Source organism: Sarcophilus harrisii, chromosome 5, assembly GCF_902635505.1.
Source record: "Sarcophilus harrisii chromosome 5, mSarHar1.11, whole genome shotgun sequence".
NCBI classification, from domain to species: domain Eukaryota; kingdom Metazoa; phylum Chordata; class Mammalia; order Dasyuromorphia; family Dasyuridae; genus Sarcophilus; species Sarcophilus harrisii.
In genome coordinates, this window is record NC_045430.1 from 107474056 (window position 1) to 107495257 (window position 21202).

The 21202-nt window shown below is 38.7% G+C and overlaps 1 protein-coding gene and 1 long non-coding RNA gene across 3 annotated transcripts in view; one reads left to right on the top strand and one right to left on the bottom strand.

Moving 5' to 3' along the window:
* Positions 1–21202, bottom strand: part of CD9 (CD9 molecule) — a 55805-nt gene that overhangs the window by 25218 nt on the left and 9385 nt on the right. The window lies entirely within an intron of this gene.
* LOC116419253 lies at positions 2440–12038 on the top strand. 2 transcript variants are annotated; one of them, XR_004229514.1, is made up of 3 exons: positions 2440–2505; positions 5740–6213; positions 11735–12038. It is a non-coding gene; the product is annotated as an uncharacterized LOC116419253 (long non-coding RNA). The 2 variants fall into 2 exon arrangements; XR_004229513.1 differs by lacking the exon at positions 2440–2505 and having other exon boundaries at positions 5700–6213.

Sequence of the window (21202 nt, forward strand, 5' to 3'; positions counted from 1 at the left end):
TATTCTAAGAAATTGCCAGTCAGCCCAAACTTCAGCAACCACCCTGATCAGTTAGCAGCCATCAATACTGAGGGGCAAGATCTTCCACCAACAAAAAGATCACACATAACTTATTGAAGGTGCATTGTTTAGCAATAAAAATTTTAAGATTAGACACCATACCAAAGCTTCTTAAATTGTGGGTCACAACCCCAAATAAGATTATATAACTGAAAGTGAGTCACAAAAAAATTGGCAACAGTAAAAGGTATCAAATATTCCAAAAATTTAATTTTATATATAAAAGAAGATTTATCTCATGAGTATACAAATTAGCTTTTATCATTGATAAATGGTAAAATTTATATGTATATCAAAGAATTTTTAAAATAAATGTCTTTATGATTTATTATCAGCAAGTGTTTGATTTGTATACTTACTTTATGTAGCTATAAACCTGGGGTCAGACAAAAGGGGTCATAACTGGAAAAAGTTTAAGAAGCTCTGTACTGTATACTATATTACAGTAAATGGTAACTTTTTTATTCACTGGGAAAGAAAAAAATTGTGACTCATTTTGATGTGACATTTACTTTACTGTAGTGGTCTGGAATGGCAACAGCTAGGGGATAAAGAGACGGTTTTGCAATCAGGAGGACCAGAGTTCAAATCTGACTTCAGACCCTTCCTAGCTGTGTGACCCTGAGTAATTCCCTTAATCCTGTTGTCTCAGTTTCTACATATGCAAAATGAGCTGAAGAAGGAAATGGCAAACCATCAATGTATCTTTCAAATATGTCTATCAAATAGGCTAACAAGGAGTCTCAATCAATTAAATAGCAATAAAAGCCATTCCAGTGTCTTTGTCAAGAAAATCCCAAATGGGACCATAATTGAAATGACTCAACAGCAGGGACTGTTTTTGATTTCCTTTGTATCAGTCAGTAAATACTTATTAAGAACTTACTGTGGGCCAAGCAGGGCCTGTTTTTTATTTTCTTTATATCAGTCAGTAAAAACTTATTAAGAGCCTACTGTGTGCTTCTAAGTACTTATTAAGAGCCTACTGTGAGCCAAACAGACTGTTTTTGATTTCCTTTGTGTCAATCAATAAATACTTAAGAACCTACTGTGTGCTTTCCTTTGTATCAGTCAGTAAATACTTATTAAAAGCCTACTGTGGGCCAAGCAGGGACTGTTTTTGATTTCCTTTGTGTCAATCAATAAATACTTAAGAACCTACTGTGTGCTTTCCTTTGTATCAGTCAGTAAGTACTTATTAAGAGCCTATTGTGGGCCAAACAGGGACTGTTTTTGATTTCCTTTGTATCAATTAGTAAATACTAATTAAGAGCCTACTGTGGGCCAAGCATGGGGCTAAGCATAAGGAATACAAATACAAACATAAGATTACACTCTAATGGGGAAGACAATAGGTAAAACGAAGCTGAAATGGCTAGAGTCCAGGAGTGCAGCCTGGTGGGAAATGAACATGTAGCCGGGCATTAAATGGAGGTTCTGGGAGGAGGCTTTCAATCAGAAGGAGGGGCTAGGCATCTTGGGAATTTCCCAGGCTGATTATCCAAAGATAAAGGATGAAAAAAAGGTTTCCTAGCCCATGATGGAGAAATCCAGAGCAACACAACCTGATGACAAAAACAAAACAAAACTTAGAAAAATTAGAAGTAAAGGATAATAATACAGGATTATGATCCTGGGAGATAGGAAGGATAGAAAGTGCCTTTGCCAGAAATAGGACAGTTTGGAAGAAGAGTCACACAACGTCAACACAAAAATGTGTGTTCATGTATTTCAAAAAAACAATTTTAAAAATATTTCATTCCCTCCAATTACATCTTAAAACAATTTAACATTTGTTTTTAAAGTTTTGAGCTCCAAATTCCAACCCTTCCTCCTCCCTCACTGAGACGGTAGACAATATATGTGGGTAAGCAGGTAAAAAATTCACGATAGTCATTTTGTATAAGACTCAAAAAAAAAAAAAAAAAAAAAGGATAGACAGAAAGAAGAGTGAAAAAATAGTATGCTTCAGTCTATATTCAGTCAATATCAGAGGTTTGGATATCAGAGGTGGGATAGTATCATATAAACTTTTTTTTCTAAACAAACATTTTATGACAAATGCTGTTTTAGGAGCTGGAAGGGCCATGAACTTGATATAAGAAAAAGTCCATGCTTTCATAGAATTTATAGTTAATGTCTCTCTCTAGATATGTATGTATACATACATTTTTGTGTGTATATATATATGTGTATACACACACACTATATGTAAAATTACAATACTGCATTATCATGGTAAAATATTGTTATTGTTTGTCCTACATTCTCAAACAGGATTGTGACATGCTGTGACATAGAGGTGAATTGAATTCAAGTGAGGGAGGGCTGGGCAAGGTCACCTGCCTCACTTTCCCCTCCAGAGCCAGCAGGGTCCAGTGGCCAGATAGAGACAGGAAGACTGGAGATGCCCTGGATGCAGTGGGAGGCCATGGCCTTTTCAAGGTAAGGACTTCAAGTTTGACTGAGACTATAACCCAATCAGTGATTAAGGTTAGGTAGCAATTGAGGCAAAGAATTACAACAGGGTTAAATATGCCTTTCAAGGGGATCAAAGAAGGAAGGGATTTGGAAAAAGGAGGCATTTTGAATTCATTCAACAGTGATGAAGCATAGGAACCCCTTTCCTGTGAATCACAGTGTTAAGGTCACTTGGGATTGTCCTTTGAACACTGACTAGTCAATCCCACCACAGGTCAGCAGACTAAATGGTTTATTGCTCAATATCTGTGTAAGTTTACTGAACTTTGTGATCCGATTTGATAGCAGAAAACTTTAGAAGAAAAGAAAATTAAATTTGAAGGAACAGACGATTTTTAGATGAGACAAGTTGGTTAAATTTTTATTATAATTACAAATATTCATGCAAAGAGACATTGGTCCACGGGCCTATAAAGAAAAATAAAGCATCACTTCTTTAAAAAAAAAAAAAAAAAAAAAGCAAAAATATATTCTCTATTTCCCTTTCACCCTCTTCCCTTGATGACCCTATTTAGGAAAAACATAAGATTACAGATGTGGTCTGGAAGGGACCAACTAGTTCAACATCCCCATTTCACAGATGAAGAATTTGAGGTTGAAAGATAAAGTAAATTGCTTGGGATCACATAGCTAATATAGTTCTGGGGCAAGATCTGATGAATCTTTGTGCTCTATTCACTCTGCCACATCAGCCCAAGGACCTGATATTATCAAGGGTTCTGGCTAGCAAAACTGTGTGAAGATGGATTCTTAGATGCCTTGATAGGCCTCTGAATTGGATTTTAAGGAAACACTAAATAAATGATTCTCTAACAGGGGAGCAGGAAAGTTGATTCACTCCTTTAAACAAAGCAGTTCATTTTCAGTATTAATTAAGTAGTAAGGACAGCAGAAAATGGAGGAAGAATGAACAAACTCATATTGGCTTCCAAGGACAGAGGGAAAAGTAACAAACAAGTCTCTCCTGGTTCCTTCTTTCAGCCCCCTGGCTACCTTATTTGAAAGGTTACCATCTAAAAAGCAAATAGAATACAACCCTACACACAGTTATGGGCCCTGGCAGAAGGCTCAGGTTTTGGACAGACTTCAGCCCACAAATATTTTTCCTCAATCAGTAGTGCTCTTGTGATGGACCGCAGCTGATAGCCAGCACAGTAGTGACCTGGGGAAAGACCATCCTTTCCTCCTCTGAACTTCTATTAAGGGGGCAGCAATGGCTTGAGTCATTTCAAGGCATTTTACTTATTAGCAAATTATTGAAGCTATCCAGTTATAGTGTTTTTCTTGGCATATGAAGGAATATAAAAAAAACAACCCACCATGAAAAGAAGATTTTATGTGTTTTTTGTTCTCATCTCAACACATGAAGATGTAGGAAAAACTGTGGCCTTGGAAGGAGTCAGATAGAAATCAAGTTCCAATCCCAGTTTAGCAACTAATTTGATTTTGTGAATTTAGATAAAATCACATCTCTGTGACTCAGTTTTGTTCTCTATGAGACGGCTGGGATAAGATCTCTTCAAATAATGTAATTTTAAATGAAGAATATTAAGCTTCTCATGGATAGCAAACCAAGGTAGAAACAGGTTAAATGACTTGTCCATAGTCACTTAGGTAGCAAAGGACATGGCTAAGATTCAAACCAACATCCTCAGACGCCAAAATTCAGGTTTTTTTTTTTTCCCTATTGAACCACATTGGATTCTGAGAAATGCTGAGAAGCTGCAGAAACCACTGAGGGCAAAACCACATCCAGAGCAGAGGGGTCCCCATTACCTGGGATGCCAATAATGCTATTGCCTGTTTGTGTTAAAGATAAAGAACTTAGTTACAAATGGCTCTGGAGAGGGAAAATTACTTATGTTCCAGTCTTTCTGAGTAAACTTAAAAGGAAGTCAAAAAGAAAGGGAAGTGAGAAAGAGTTGGCGTAGTTCTGACTCATGAAACTCATAGTTATGATGGAAGGATGGACGAACTTTGCTTCCTTTTCTAATTAAGGATCTAAGCCAAATGGGAAGATGTCATGATTGCCACTGAAGACATCATTTTTACCCTAAATCTGATGAAGTTCTCTTCCAGGCCATACAAGGAGGGCTAATAGAAGATAACAGTAAGTGGTTCCAAAAATAACAAGTACAACGTGGGCTCAACACAAAAAAGAAAATTTATTAAAGAATTTAACTTTTTTTCAAGTGCTTACTGTATATAAGGCAAGAGACATCATGGAACTGTGGATAGAGAACTGGCTTTGTGATAAGAAACCTGCCTTTGACAAATACTCATTGTGTAACTCAGAGAAGTTTTTGTTGTGGATCCATGTTTTTGAAGAGAAGCCATAATGACATCATGCAAGATGTTTTGACTTGCTCATGAAGTGGCTGCTTTAAGGGGGGCAAAGTTGCACAAAGTTGTTAGCCTTCCAAAATCCTTGAAGTCCAGTGGCAGGAGAAAAGTCAAGGGGACTGGTGATGGCCCAGAATGCAACTTCAATGTCTGAACAACTTCTGAGCAAATGGTCAAATAAATTGTTCATCTGTCCATTCCACCAAGGGAAAGTCTTCACAAGTTTGGGGTGGACAAGAAGGGAAAGTCTTCACAAGCGTGGGTTGGACATTGCCTTAACTTACTGATAATGTCTGAGGTCTTCCAATTACCCTTAACCTGGTTTAAAAGCCCATCTGCTGAAACAATTTTTACCAGGTTCAGGAAGCATTCCAAACACAGGGGACAGATAACTTGTGAGATGAGGTAGAATGGTGAATGGTCTCTGGGTCTCAGTTTCTTCATCTGTAGTTTAACTTACTATATTTAGATTATAACAAAGATCCTTTTTGACTTTAGAAAGATATGAGAAATGCCATATTTAAACTCTGAAAGGGTCAAACTAGAACATTCTGATTCAAGCTGCCATTTTGTTTAGAGTCCAGGAAAATACCTGTAATTCCCTTAAAGAGAATTTTGTCCTTAAATGAAAAATTCTATGAATAATAATTAAAAAAAAAAAAAAAAAAAAAAGACTTCAGAAAATAAACACATGGAACTTTGAGGTTAAGAAATTGCCTGGAGGTCCTTCAGTGATGATGAAATGAAACTCAGCCGTGAAAATGACAGCACATAGTTGTCATGCTCCTTAACAATAGCTGATATTTTAAGTTTCTATAGAGCTATTTACACAGATTATCTCATTTTATCTTCCAGTGAACCTATGAAGTAGGTACAAAAGCTGCCATTATTCTCATTTCCCAAGGAAGAAAATGAAACTCAAAGGTTAGTCATTTGACTCAACTTTGGCCACACAGCTGATAAAAATGGAAGATAGGATTCAAAGTCGGGTTTCAAATGCAGAATTTACTACATCATCTTTCCTCTCATACTTGTTCCATTATTGTCTGCCATCAGAGCATTACTATCTGTCTGGTCGAGAATGTCTTCTTCGGAAATATTTTACCCGGGGGGTCAGAAGGGAGAAAGCTGCTTTTGCTCTAAAGTCACATTTATATCATGTGACAAGTAGGAAACGGCTACACTCACAGTTCAGGCTAGAACTAGCTTATTCTACCTTTCATTTTATTTTATTTCATAGTAGAACCATAATCTTTGCCGAGAAAAGCACAGAGCACATACCAACAACAGACTTGTTGATCTGGCCACTGGGGAAAAAAAGATGGAAGGGTAAGAACTTCTCATGTTGTTCTGGATAATTGCACTATGTTTTCAGTATCTTCTTGGGTGCTGGGTCTGTCGGATAAGGGATCAGTGCACCCCATCCTCCCTTATTTCTTCTAGCTGGACCATGGTCCTATCTTTTACCCCTTCTTTCCATTGAATTTCCAAACTTCCCTATCATCAGAGGTCACCCAGATTCCCAACCTACCTGTCCTCCCAAATCCCTCATTATTCCTCACCCCACTTATCTGTCATTTGCTGAGTCTTGCCTATTTTACCTCCATATTACTGCCTGAATGTGACCTCCTCCCTACTCCCAGAGCTACCTTCAGGCCCTCTTCATTTTCTTCCCTGAACCATTGCAGTAGCTTTCTATTTGCCTTTTAGGATGATACAGTAGATAGAGTGCTGGACCTGGAGTAAGGAAGCTCTCAGTTCAATATCCAGCCTCAGATACTAGCTGTGTTATTTAATTTCTGGCTGCTTCAGTTTTCTCCTCCGTAAAATGGTCATAGTAATTTGCAACATCTACATTTTAAGGTTGTCACTGAGAAATAAAGTGGGATGTTTTTAAAAGCAATGTGTAAACCTTAAAATGCTATATAGGGCAACTAGTGAATAGAGCACTAGGCCTGTAGTCAGGAATACTCCTTTGTGAACTTAAAAATCCAACTTCAGACTTATTATGGACAAGTCACTTAGCCCTGGTTTACCTCAATTTCCTCTTCCGTAAACTATAGTAGCAAAGGAAATGGCATACCATTTCAGTATCTTTGCCAAGAAAACCCCAATCTGAAAACAAGGTGCTATATACTGCTTATTGTTGTTAATAATTATAATTATTGGTTCTTCCACTGAAGTGCTAAGGTCATTTCCCTAAAATGCAGGTCTGAATGTGTCACTCCCCTGCTCAAAGTCTATGGCCTTTATAATCATATAAAGGTCTTTGGTGGGCATTTAAAGAGTGTTACAAATCTGGCTCCACCCTACCTTTCCAGCTTTGTTAAATATTACTTCCCTTTGTGCACTCTGTAGTCTAGCCAAACTAGCCTTAATTAGGCTAGCCCCTAACTTATGTCACCATCCCTATGTAATGATCACCTCCCATGGCTGGGATCTTTCCCTCCTCATCATGGCCTTTCAGATGGCCTTGAAATTACAGCTCAGATTCATCCCTTTACACAAATATCCCTAGATGCTAAGGCCTTCCTTCTAAATTATCTTTCATTTATTTTGAATCTTGTTTGCCAACAAGATGGCAAAATGTATCGAGTGCTGAGCCTGGAGTCCGAAGATTTGAGTTCAAATCCAGTCTCAGACACTTACAAGCTATGTCACCCTGTGTAAGTCATTTAATTGTTTGCCTCAGTTTTCTCATCTGTAAAATGAGCTGCAGAAGGAAATGTAAAACCCTTCCAATATCTTTGCTGAGAAAACCCCAAATGGGGTCACGTAGAGTTGGACATGAACAAAAAAAAGACTAAGACAAGAAAATTTATTTGAATCATGGGTATGTAGATAAATGATATGTTTTCCTTAAATTTTGAAGGAAGCTAGAAATTTTAAAAGTGAGGAGGAATAAAGCTTATTTTCAGACATGGGAAATAATATACCTATTCTAATGAATGGCAGGAACCAGTGTGCCAAGGTTTGTAAATAGGAAGTAGATCAATTAGACTTAGACTTAATAGGGGAGATGAAAGATGTCCAGATCTGGAAAAAGAAAGTAGATTACTTTAGGAAGAGAGATGAAGGAAAGCCATATTAATCTGAAAAGGTAGAATGGAGCCGATCTCAGAATGATTTTAAAAGGCCATACTAAGGAGATTGATTGTATCTTAGCCTAAAGAGACTAGGGAGCCACTGAAGGTTCTTGAGCCAGAGAATATGGTTCGACTTGTGTTTTAGAAAGATTATTTGGTCTATTTAGAAGAAGTGCACATGTTTAGCCTATATCAGACTGCTTGCTATCTTAGGAAGAGAGAAAAATTTGGAACACAATTTTGCAGTAACTGTTATACTTTCTTTGCATGTATTTGGAAAAATAAAAACAAGAAAAATTAAAATTAAAAAATAGATTATTTTGGATAGTTATGTGGAGAATAGGATAGAATGGAAAGAGCACTAAGCCCAAGTTCAAATATCAGTTTTGTCACTTGCTATGGAAACTTGAGCAAATCAGAGCTTCTCTGTAAAATGAAGAGGCTAGACTATGTTCCCATGCAAAGGAAAAGAATGGAGATCATCCAGCAGTTTATGGAATAGTCCAGCAAGAGGCAAGAAGGCTGCCACATAGATGAACAAGAAAGATAGATACAAGAGATATTGGGAAAGCAGAATTAAAAAACTGGACAACTGACTGGAAATTGGAGGTGAAGAAGAAGACGGAATTAAAGATAACTCCTGGGTGACTGAAAGGATGGCGGTATACTCAACAACAATTGGGAAGTTTGGAGGAAGGGTCAGTATGGGGAGAGGAAGGAAATGAGTTTCATTTAAGAACTCTTAGTAAAGGATGAGCAGGGAGCTAGGGAAGTGGAACTGGGGTCCAGGAGAAATATTGGAAATTGGAGGACTTCCTAAAACATAAGATAGGGAAGGAGAATAAAGAACCAGGATTTCTGGCCTTTGTTCCAGGGTCTCTCACTAGCTAGCTGTGGGGTTTTTCTCTCCCTTTGCACTTATAGCCCATTTCCTTTCCTATCCCAAAGTGACAGGAACAATAGGTAGCCAGATTACCTGAATGTGGAATGGACACTTGGCTTTGGGTCGAGTATGATTGATGTCCGATTTCATGGTACCAAGAAACTCTCGGGTTCTGAGCAAGACAAGTTTCAAGATGCCAAGAAACCTAATGTCTGGGTGCTAGATTATTTTAAAAGGCTCTCTTGGATGGTTTGGTGAAGCCTTTGCAGATAAGGAAATAAACACTGAAAGGTTAAAAGCACTTGCTTTAAACCACATAGCTGGCAGAGTTGCAGAACTGAATTTTCAAATGGACCGCTAGTTCAATCTATACTAGAAGCATAATCCCCTCCTAGATCCCCCATTAGGCAAACCTGGATCTCCTGAGTTTCAGGCCATGAAGCTTTCTACTCACCCAACTAAATAGTTTGAGAGTGGCCAAGCCATATTAAGTTTACATTCATGAGTCATTTCAGCTTTGGCAAACCAAAAAAGTTCCAAAATAAGCACTAGCTCACCATTTCTTGTTATTCCTCTATCTATTCACTTACTTCTCTAAGTGTATTTAAGCTGAGCCAAAAGCAGCATTCATTAAAAAAAAACAAACAAAAAAACAGTATTTTATTTTTCTCCAAGTACATAAAATAATATATTTGAAAGATTTACCCTATTTTTAAAAAATATTAATCAAACTTTTTAAGGATAAGATTAAAAATCAATCTAACAAAAGCACCCAGAGTTGAAATTAGAAACAAGTTTCTATTGCAAAATGGGGCTTAATTTTTTTTTTTTTTTTTAAGTATTATGGAAATTTGGGTCATCTGGCAGTACAAAAGTTGCCAAACTGGTTTCTATTTAGAATGTGAGTAAGTATTTCTATTCAGTCAGCCAGTTCAAAAGAAATACTTGAAGTAGGTGTGGATGGGGGGGTGGGTAAAAGATTAGGAATCTGGGGGCAAATGAAAAATTACACATGTCAATAAAAAACAGGTTTAGCTTTATCAGAGAACCACAAAATGTCAGTTAGAAGAAATATCTTAAACCAAGGAGTCCAACCCATATCTGAACAATAATCTACCCTGCAACATATGGCCACCACACAGACAGTTCATTGGTGTTGTGGAGAGAGTGCTGGGTCTAGAATCCGGAAAACAAATTCATAGCTTGCCTCAGCACTTACTAGTAGATGGAAGATCTGGCAAAGGTCCCCCAAACAAGTTGTGAAGGCTCCAAGTATTGCTTTGCAAATCTTAAAAGTACTATATAAATGTTAATTATTCTTATGAGGGTATCTAGTATCTACTTGCCCTTTAGAGAAGGAAAACCACTTGGGGTAGTCCAGTCTACTTTAATTATTTAGGAAGTTTTAATTATTAGAAGTTTTTCCTCCCATCAGATCTAGGTCTTTCTTTCTGAGACTTCTACCCTTTCCATCTACTCCTTGTTTTGCTCTCAGAAGCAGAGTTAATTGCTCTTTGATTCTTATATGGCATGGACTCCAGTTCTGTCCATATCTTTAAGATGGAGTATACCTTATTGGATTTCTTCTTCAAATATGGTGTTTGGAACATACTTCAGATGTCATCTGAACTGGGTGATCGCTGCTGGAACTGTGACCTGTCTAGTTCTGTCTCTCTCTTAATGAGGCTTAAGGTTACACTGGGGGGTGACTTCTCCTTTGAATTTATTCCATGAGACCTTTACCTGTCCTTGTGAAATCTGTTCTCCAAGGCAAATCTGTTGAAATTAGCTATCTCCTTAAAGCAAAAATTCCCAAGCCGTTTTTACTTAGCATTTTTCTTAAGTTTCTTCCTTATCAATATCCTGGATTTAATGCATTAATATATATTTGTGTGTAATTTCAATGTCGATTTTAAAGGATTGTTTCCATACCCAAGCCTTTATAGTACACAAAAATCCATATCCATTCTTCAGAATGGAAGCCAATATGTACTACTTTGTCCTGGGATCAGCCTAGAGCCTAGAATGTGTGAAAACACAATGTGTTTTCACAGCAGTTGTCCATAGGTGTTTACTTTGAATTTATCTGCCTCAGAGTTAAGGTAAAAGTTTGCTTCTTAAAAAATAGAAAGTACAGAGTTGGAATCAGCATGTTTTGCAGAAAATTTTCTTCTAAATCCTGACTAAACCCTACTGAAGGTATTATTTCTTTTGCTAATGTGACCTTAAAGAATGGGGACAGGGACACATGGTGAGGAGAAGGGAAGGAAGGAGAAAGATGCTGCAGTTGGATAAAGTGCTTGAGAAGATGGGGTAAGATAGCAATGATACACTTAGAGGCCGAGTAGATTTTGTTCTATTAGGGAAGGCAGTTAAAAATACTGGGAAATTCAGGACACCAGCCTGCAAGGCTGGTGGTGGGTGGGAAGAAAGATGGAAAAAGGGGTAACAGGACAAACTTCCCAGTTACCCCAGAACCATGAATTCAGTTCCTTGAGGCAAGAAGGATCTAACTTAATTAGATACAGCAAAAATATAGGTAAATTTCCTACTAGCCATTTGGCTTTCTAAAAACATGATGTATGTGGCCTTTTAATCTTTGCAAGGTACATTTATAGCATTGAACTTACTAGAATGAATCTCACAACTTTGGGATAGTTATTATTAACATTATTTTACGAGTGAAGAGGTTGAGGCAGAAAATGTGAAATGACCTGTCCCAAGTCATTATTTTATTAAGTTTCTGAAGCAGGTTTCTTGCTGACTCATAGAAAATCCCTCCATCTGCTTATATTAACACTGCCCCTCAAGCAAATAGTAAACTCCTACTAGTCCTCAGTAAAATGAAAAATTCCATTCATTGTTCCTTCTATCTTCACAGGTAGTGAGGTTCGATTAAGAAAATGCATGTAAAACATCCTGAAATCCCTACATAATTCAAGAAATATTCATGAAGGTACCAGCTGTGTAAGGGTATTTGGAACCACAGAAAGTACCAGACTTGGACTGATCTCCGGATGCTAATGCTCACCAACCCAGTAACCACAGCAATCACTTCAACTTTCTGAACCTCAGCAGCAATTTTACCAGTCACCCATGTTAAAGTTGGAAATTTTTAAGCGGATGGAGACCCAACACCCAAGAAAAACACAAATCTTTGATTTCTGTTCAAGACATAGTTCAGCTGGGGATAGAAAAAGAAAAATAAGTGACCAACAACCCTTGGGATTGCTGAAAACTAAAGGAGAGAAGAAAATCTGGAAAGAACTCAAACAAACACAGAATAAAATAGAACATGTTTAGGACAAAACAGAGAGCCAGACAAAAAGTCTAGAAGAACAGCTAAAGAGCGAGAAGTCACTGGTATATATATATAGTGCATATTATTATTATTACTTATTTTCTTCTGACGATCATGAATATGTTAACCAGGGCCAACAAGGATCTTCTTATCCATTTCTACTGTCACTTACCCTAAAGTCGAGAAAACTGGACCTTAGAGGAGGGTAACAAAGCTACCTTCTTCCTAGCTTCCACCTTGGAATTCAATCTGCCCATCTACCTGCAAGCCCTTGGTTCTGTTTCCCTGTTTCCACCAGGACCAACTTCTTCTGCTTATCTCTCCATCCCTAATCTCTCTATCCTTTCTTCTCCTTTTGGCTCCAGAATACTCCTTATTTTCTGTGGCCATTTCCAGGTTTTCCTTCTATCACTGTCAGTCAGCAACTTCTCCTTTGAGGTTCACATTATACAAATAATCCAGATTCTGGTGGCAAGTTATCTAATGACTTTCAGGACAGTCTTTTTCCTTCCTCAGTGAGGAATGAGCCTCAATGAGCCAGTGCTTGGCTCCCCTTCTCTCTCCACCACAGATCCTCCCTTTATACTAGGGAAATTCAACAAATATATTGATGATCCCTCAAATAATTAATACCCCACACTTCCTTAATCCATTCAACTCCCAAGACCTATTTGTCCATTCTATCCAGATGTGATTATACCTTTGATCTTTCCCTCATCCACAAGGATTTCACCTCACACACTCGTCAACTTTACCAATTGGACCCTTACTACAAAGGGAATTTTTCTAATTATTTTTACGTCAGTTTTCACAATAGCTATCCCAAATCTTCCTTATTAAGTCTTCCACAGCATCTTCTCCCTCTGCTTTCTTAAGCTGAGGACCTCATTTTATAGATCCTGCTGTTCTCAGTCTCTGTGACATCACTTGGGGTTTCCTTGGCACAGACACTGCAATGGTATGCCATTTTTCTTCTTTAGCTCTTTTTCATAGATGAGGAAACTGAGGCAAATCAGATTAAGTGACTTGCCCAGTGTCACAGGGTTCAATGGGTCTGGATTTGAATTCAGGTCTTCTAGTCTATCCACTGTATAACCTGGCTGACTCCTTACTTTACACTTCATTGAAAAAATTTAAGGTCCTTGTCAGAGAGCCTTATTCCCTATCTGTCTTAAATGAAGAAGGGGCCTTTCTCCTTGCTAAGGCTTGTATGTTGACTCTTGATCCCATCTCCTCCCATCTTCTCCAGAAGATTGCCCCCCATCCCATCATTCCCAGTCTCTCTTTAAATCTAAAGGTTACTTCCCTATTGCCTACAAACCCTTTGTCTTCCCCATCCATAAAAAAAAAAAAAAAAACCCAAACCTCTTCCCTGTTCCAACAATTCCTGCCAGCTACCAGTCTAATCCTTCTTCCCGCTTCTTGGCTAAGTCAGAGACTTTCCCTTCCCCACTCTGTCCTAAACCCTCTACAATTTGGCTTCTGACTTCATTGTTCAAATGATGGCCTATTAACTAGCATTCTCAATTACTTTTTGGTTTTGGTTCTGGTCTATTTTAGCTCCTACTTTATTCATGTGAGATGGAAAGATGAGGCAATTATTGAAGGATTTTAATGGGAGAAGGGCAACATGGCCTAATGGAGTTAGAAAGACCAGGAACCAGGATCCAAATTCCATCTCTAACACATACCGAGTGTGTGTCTTTTTACTTTTTTGGGCCCACTGTGCAACATGGTCCTTTGCTCTCAAGGACCATGACATCAGGGAGGGGATGCTGTGACTTGCAAGCGAGTTGGACGTGAGGAAGAGCTGGGCAAAGTCACCTGCCTTACTTTCCCTTCCAGAGTCATCTGGGTCCAGGGGCCAGATATGGATCAGGACCACTAGAGATGGAAAGCAGTTGCTGATCTGCATTGATAGAGGAAGTTTTCCTACTGGGAATTGCCTCTACTGATGAAAACAGACCTAGTTCAAACAAAAACAGCATAAAACCTCAAAAAAATCCCACTAACCTCATGCAAATTAACCACAAGAAAACTAAAGGGAAACATGACGGTGATCTTTCAAGTATTTGAAAGGCTATTATGGGAAGATGGGTTGGACTTATCCTGTAGCAGTTAAAATTGCAGAGAGGCAAATTGAAGTTTCCTGTAAGGAAAATGTTCCTAAGAATCCAAGCTACACAAAAGCACCAGGGACTACTTTGGGAAGTACTGGGCTCCTCACTGGAATCTGACAAGCAAGAGCTGGAGGATGTGGAGAGGATGCTTACTGCGACACTTCTAGAACTCGTGTACTTGGGTTCTGCGACTGGCTACTTTCAAAGGTCCAGGAGGAAAGTGGAAGGAAGCTGGGGGTGCAGGTAGTAGAACACCAGGGTCTAGGACTCTTCCTGTGTCTCTGCCAAAGAAAAACTACCAATGGGGTCATAAAGAGTCAGATAAGACTGAACAACAAGACGCAGTCAAGTTCACGTGGTAGGAGTAAGCCAGGAAAGATGATGGATATACAGGTTTTTCTCACTTCATCCAACTTATTTCCTACCTTTCTGCCTTGGGAACTTGTTAGACCTTTGCTAGAACCTCAATGTGGATCAATATTGCTACTATCCTCCGTTCTGGACAAGGACCATGACCTCAAGGAGGAGATGCGTGACATACAAACACATTGGCCAGACAGAGATCAGGAGGACCACTACTGCTCCTTCCAACAAATACTCTGATGTATCTGTGACTGTGCTGACATGGCCCCTTCCTGGAATGACTCAGATCTCCTGTGGCTCATTCTGTGGGACTGCTCAGTGTCTTCCTGGGAATTCCCTGGAGCCTCTCCCTCCCACACTGGCCGGGAGCCTCAGTCCCCAGTCTTTGACCATCACGTGCACACCGATGGAGCACACAAGTTAGCCTAAGGTTTCCCCATATAACCAGTCCACCTTCTTTTGCAATTACCCATCTGTCTCCCTGAGGAGGCATTTTGCCATTTCTCTTGTGTAATTCCTTGTGAAAGGTTCCACATGCCCACCACACCCTTTGATTCTGAGAAGCTTCAATTTAAATCCTTAGGAAACTGATGATACATGAGTTATACAGAGCACTACTAGGATAAGGGGTATGAACACTTCATCTGTTATTTTATTATTATACATCATATCTGGTACACAGAACTGCTGGTTGAGAAAATTCCCTATATTCAATCTGCTTAGGTAGCTAGAAACTTTTGACGTTATGGGCCTTGTCTAGAATGCTTCAAGGGCCAGAGGGGCAAAGGCAGATTGGATGGGGGAGAAAAGGTCTTGATTCAGCAAAACAATATGGTTGTTCAAAAGAACTAAAATTTTAGGACGTGGTCCTGTGTAGAGGCAGCAGGCAAAGGGACAAATTCTGAAAGCACTGTTTACCTAACAGTAAAAGAGGTAAAGTGGGGAGAGACATTACTGAGGTCTCCCTAGGCTGCTGATCATATGATTCTATTCAGGGGATGAACACAAGCCAAGGGAGACTTACTACATAAGCAATGCAAATTCAGCATATGTTATTCTAACACTTCTATTCAGGACTCAACCTCTGGCCCTTCCCCCACCAGTTGGGGCTGAAGGGAAGCATCAGTAGTCTCCCATCAGTCCTTCAGTGTGGGGGGAAAATCCAGCAGTCACAAGAACTTGAAAACACAGCAGATGTATGTAAGAAGTCTTTCTAAGGGTGGACATGACTTCAAAACAGAATTGTCATCCTAGCGACTAAACAGCTTTTTAGAAAATACAGTCCGTGCTTTCACCCACTGTTTAAGTTTTGCTAAACAAGTTTAGTCTGTTCCCATACTGTCCTCTCATAGCTTTTGACTTTGCCCAGGTTAAAATGCAGGGCTGGGGACAGAATGCCTACTCCCACTTTCCCCCATCTCCACTGGAATTCCCCCCTTCGTTTCAGACACAACTCACAAGCTTGAACATTGGCAAAGCTCTCTCCAAAATCCATTCTGCTAAAAATTACCTTAATATTTTTATTTAAAATTATATATATATATGTATATATATATAATATTTTTAATTATGTATATATGTATGTATGTACAATGTTTGGCTCTTGGCTCTAACCTTCTTTACTTTTTTATACTTTCTTCCTAACTTTCCATAGTATTTTATAGATGTCAAGCCCTTTCCTCCATTAATCTGTAACCTTGGGGCCAGAAAGTGATCATTCCTCTCCCATCTTCACTTTCATATAGTACCTTGCACACAGCAGGTAATCAATTTCACATTCAATTCAACGTTGCTTAATAATAAATTAAATCAAGTAGAGAAAAATCACTTAATCAAGGAATTTAAAAGTAAAAAAAGTCTCGTGACTGGACACACTTGCTTTGTGTTATGCTTGGGTCTCAAGATTTAGAGTTCCCCTGTAATTGGCTGTAGTTTCAGACACTTTTCTCTATTAACTGGCTTGTGATGCTCCTATTACAGAGCAAGGCACTCCCATAGATCCAAGTTCTGAGTGAATTAGCACAACAATCAAATGGAGCTCTTCAGCATTTCACAAAGATATTTCTTTATTTCCCAAGCATGAGTCACGGGGAGGTTGGGTCATTGGAAGCATTGAGTCAGGCAAGGGAAATACTATTATTTTAGCCTGGTCAAAGTCAATCTCTACCCCACTCCCTTCCTCCTCCTCCTCCTTGCCCTCTGCCACAATAGGATTTCTCCAGAAATCATAGGGTCTACTTCCTATCTACCTAATGAGCTTCTGTCTCCTTTCCAACACCTATTTTTTTTAAAAAAAAAAAATCCTTCCTTTCCTGCAACGTGCAATCCTGAACCAGAAGGGAAAACTTCTGGTTCTTAAAGATCCCTCAGAAACCACAAAAGCCATTGACTAGGGGTGGAAGGGTTCCCTTCTCCAAGACTTTTCATTGATTTGAAGTCGCCCTTTACATTCCAACAATAACACTAAAGGGCAGCCAAACTCTGGTTAAATATAATGAACAATCTTGATCCAGGAAAACAAATGATAAAACCCACTTCTCATGTCTATAGAGAGGTGGAGGGCTATGGGTATGAAATGTTGCACATGATGGGAAATTTAGTGGTTGGGTCTACACCCAGGAAGATCCGAGTTCAAATTCAATTCCATATTCTAATTAGGCACGTAACCCTGGGCTAGTCATCTATCACTGTTTCAGTTTCCTCATCTGTAAAGTGAGGATGATAAACTATTCAAAATTCCCAGGGATGTCATTAGGACAAGATGAGAGATCTGTAAAGGGCTTTGCTACTAAAGCACTTTATAAATGCTAGTTATTATTGTCATTATGCTTTCCTCTGTTAAAAGGGAGTGTTCAAGATGTTGAGTGAAATGAGCAGAACCAGGACATTATACACAGTAACAGCAAGATTATGTGATGATCAACTATGATAGACTTAGTTCTTTTCAGCAACACAGTGATTCAAGATAGTTCCAATAGACTTGGGATGGAAAATGCCATCTGCATCCAGAGAGAGAACTATGGAGACTGAAGGCAGATCGAAGTATACTATTTCCCCCCTTTTTTGGCTTGCTTTTTCATGTTTTTTTCCCCCTTTTGTTCCAATTTTTCTTTCACAACATGACTAATGTGGAAATATGTTTAATATGGTTGTACATGTATAACCTATCAGATTGCTTGCTGTCTTGTTGAGGGGGGACCCAAGAGAGGAAGAAAAAAATCTAGATCTCAAAATTTTACCAAAAAAATATTGAGAGCTACCTTTACACTTAATTGGGAAAATAAAATGTTATTTTTCAAAAAGGGGAAAGTTCAAGATATAAGTGAGAAAATGTGATTAAAAGCAAAACACATCATTGTTACAAAGAAGGACAGACATATTCTATATAATGCTCCCAACAGAGTGCAACTAACTAAAATTGGTTTCTAAAATTGTTCCATTTCTATTATCTCAAACTGCTTCCGTGTAACATTATTTTGCCTAAGTAGGAACCAGTTAGTGTGAACAGAAGCCTCAATGCATGGCCATTCTCCAGAGCAGGGCCCATAGTGGGGAGGGCCTGTGCCAGCAAAAGCAGCTTCTTTAGCCCATAAGCCCCGCTCTTGGGAGTAATTTGGCACATCTGCCCAAGTCTGTCAAAAAAAAAAAAAAAAAAAAAAAAAAAAAGTGTGGTGGGGGAGGGGAGTCAGCTTGGCCGAAGTTGGAAATTTGGCAAGGACCCCCACTGTGCATCTATCAATAGGCCATTGTGCCTGTGGACAGAGGGCAGTTTATCACGCTGGCCCCACTCTCAGAATGTGCTTAACAGCGGCCTGCCCCTTCCAACGGCAAGGTCCTGGCAGCAAAAGGGCCCAAGCTTCTCTCGGCGGCTGCGGCCTCTGGTTCCAGGCTGGCTCTGCTTGGGCTTGGCTCCTCTGCACTGAACACGTCCGGCGCCCACGTTTTCACTAGGTGCAGGAAACATCCTGACAGGGAACCTCATCTGCCAATTTACCAAGCCTGCTGTCCAACTTCTGCACAAGGCTTCAGCTTTATATGTCAACTCAACTAAAAGATGTGTTAGTCGTCTCCCATGGGCAAGCAATCAGGGCGAGCCAGTACACTGGATCGGAGTGGGTCCTGTTCATGAGGAATACCTGTGTTTAATGCATTGTTGGGGGTTGTGAAATGATCCCCCCATTCTGGAGGGCAATCTGCCCAAAGGGCACAGCAGGGCCCATTGCGGGCTCTGCACCCAAGAAAATCATAAAGGAGGGAAAAGGACCCACCTGTACAAAAGTGTCTGCGGCAGCTCTCTTTGTGGTGGCAAAGAATTGGAAAGGGAGTGGATGTCCTCAGTTGGGGAATGGCTGAAGATAATGGAATATTATATTGTTCTATCAAAACTAATGAACAAGCTGATTATAGAAAGGCCTGGAAAAATTTACATGAACTAATGCTGAGGGAAAGCAGAACCAGGAATACACTGTATACAATAACAGCAAGAATCTCAGTAGTTCAGTGATTCAAATACCATCTGCATCCAGAAAAAGAACTAAAGAGACTGAACGTAAATCAACACATGCTATGGTCACATCTTTTTTCTGTTTTGTTTTTTTTTTAAATCTCTTCCATGATTTTTCCCTTTTGCTTTGATTTTTCTTTCTCAATGATTCATAAAGAAATGTGTATTAAAAATAAATTTACTACAATACTACAATTAAAAAAAAGGAATACCTGTGTCTAAAATCTGCCTCAGACATTTCATGGCTGTGTATCATTTACTTAACCTCATCTGTAAAATAGGAATAATACTAGCACAGGGTTGTTGCAAGAATAAAATGAAATAACATATATAAATTGTTATGTCCAACTCTGTGACCCCTTTAGTAGTAGTTTGTCTTTTCCTTTTCCAGTTCATTTTATAGATGAGAAAACTGAGGCAAATACTACAAGTAAGGGTTTGATGAATTTGACTCTATTCACTACCTGCTCCAAACATGTTTAGCACTTTGCAAACCTTAAAGAGTAAAATATAAATGCTAGTACTTATTCCTATTATTATTCTTATCCAATACCAAAGTTAAATGATTGAAGTCTGAGCAGAGACCCTGTGGAAGTCATGGGCTAGCCTATACTCTATAGAGAAGAAAAAGGAAGCCTCTTTAATGAACAATCAAAATCTGTCAGCTGGCAATGGTTATGGAGATACTTTAAATATGTAAATTATTCCAAATCATCTGTCTCCAAACCTTTTCAGCTCTGTAACTCTGGAATGAGAAGCCCCCTTATTAGAATCACAATTTCTCCCCTAAATTGGGAGGGACCACCACTGGTCATATTATAACTCATAACTGCCACCAAAGAAGTCATAAAATAACTGACAAAGAGCCAGTTAATCTTTTCTTGAAATGGGTGAGTGGGAAACACTGAAGGACAGACAATACAAAAGCCAAGCTCACCCACTCCCCAATGTGACAAACTTGCCATTATTCTTGATCTTTCCTCCCCACATCCCTGAGTCTCCAGCTGAATGCTCTAGATATCAGTTCTGGGCTCGCTCTATAGTAGGAGTTAATAAAAACGAACGACTTGGATAATGGGACATAAAGCATGACTATTAATACCTGAAGGTGTTACCAAATAAGTAATAGTCAATATGTTGTATTTTAGTATTTTGTAAATACAAAAAAAAATTGACAAAAATGAATCTTACATATGGTTTCAAAAACAATGAATTTTACAAGTACAGGACAGAAGAGGATGTACACTAGCCAACAAATTGTATTAAAAAAGATCTAAGTGGATTTACTAGATTGTATATACAAGTGACAAATGCTGTTAATAGTATGATAGCAATTAAAAAAAAACTGAATATGATAGTAGGCTGGATTAAGAGTAGCAGAGATGCGAAGCACAACAGTATTCTCTAAATATTTAAATAGCTGTCACATGGAAAAGGATTTAGGCTGGTTCTGGTTGGCTCCAGAGTATCCTCTTCAAGCAATAGGTACCAGCTTCAAAGAGGAAGATTTGGGGTTCAACTTAAGGGAAGACTTGAAGAATTAGAGGTTTAAAAAATTTGCTTGCTTGAAGAACTTTCCCCACCCTAGAGGCTTTCAAAAGTAAAGGTTGAATGACCAGTTATGGAAGATTTTGTAATTGGGTATTCTTGTTTAAGTACTGCCTAACACTGGGTGGCCTTCAAAATACCTTCCAATGTTTGAAATTCTATGTTTATCCTTCAATTAGGGAGCAACTCATATTCTTACAGATTTGACAAAGTTCCTTATACAATTCACATATGAGACCTTGATCAGAGAAAGCGTTTATAAATTCTTCTTCCCATTTTTGTTTTCATTCTGATCTTGGCTGCATTTATTTGTACAAAAACTTGTAAATTAAATGTGATTGAAACTATCCACTTTGTACCTAACTTTGCTCTTGTTGATTCATAAATTGTTCATGTATCCATAAGTCTGAAAGTAATGTGTTCCATGTTCTAATTTTCCTGAAATCTTATATGTCATAAATTCATTTTGACTTTATTTTGATAAATGGCGTCTATGCCCAGTTTCTGCCATAC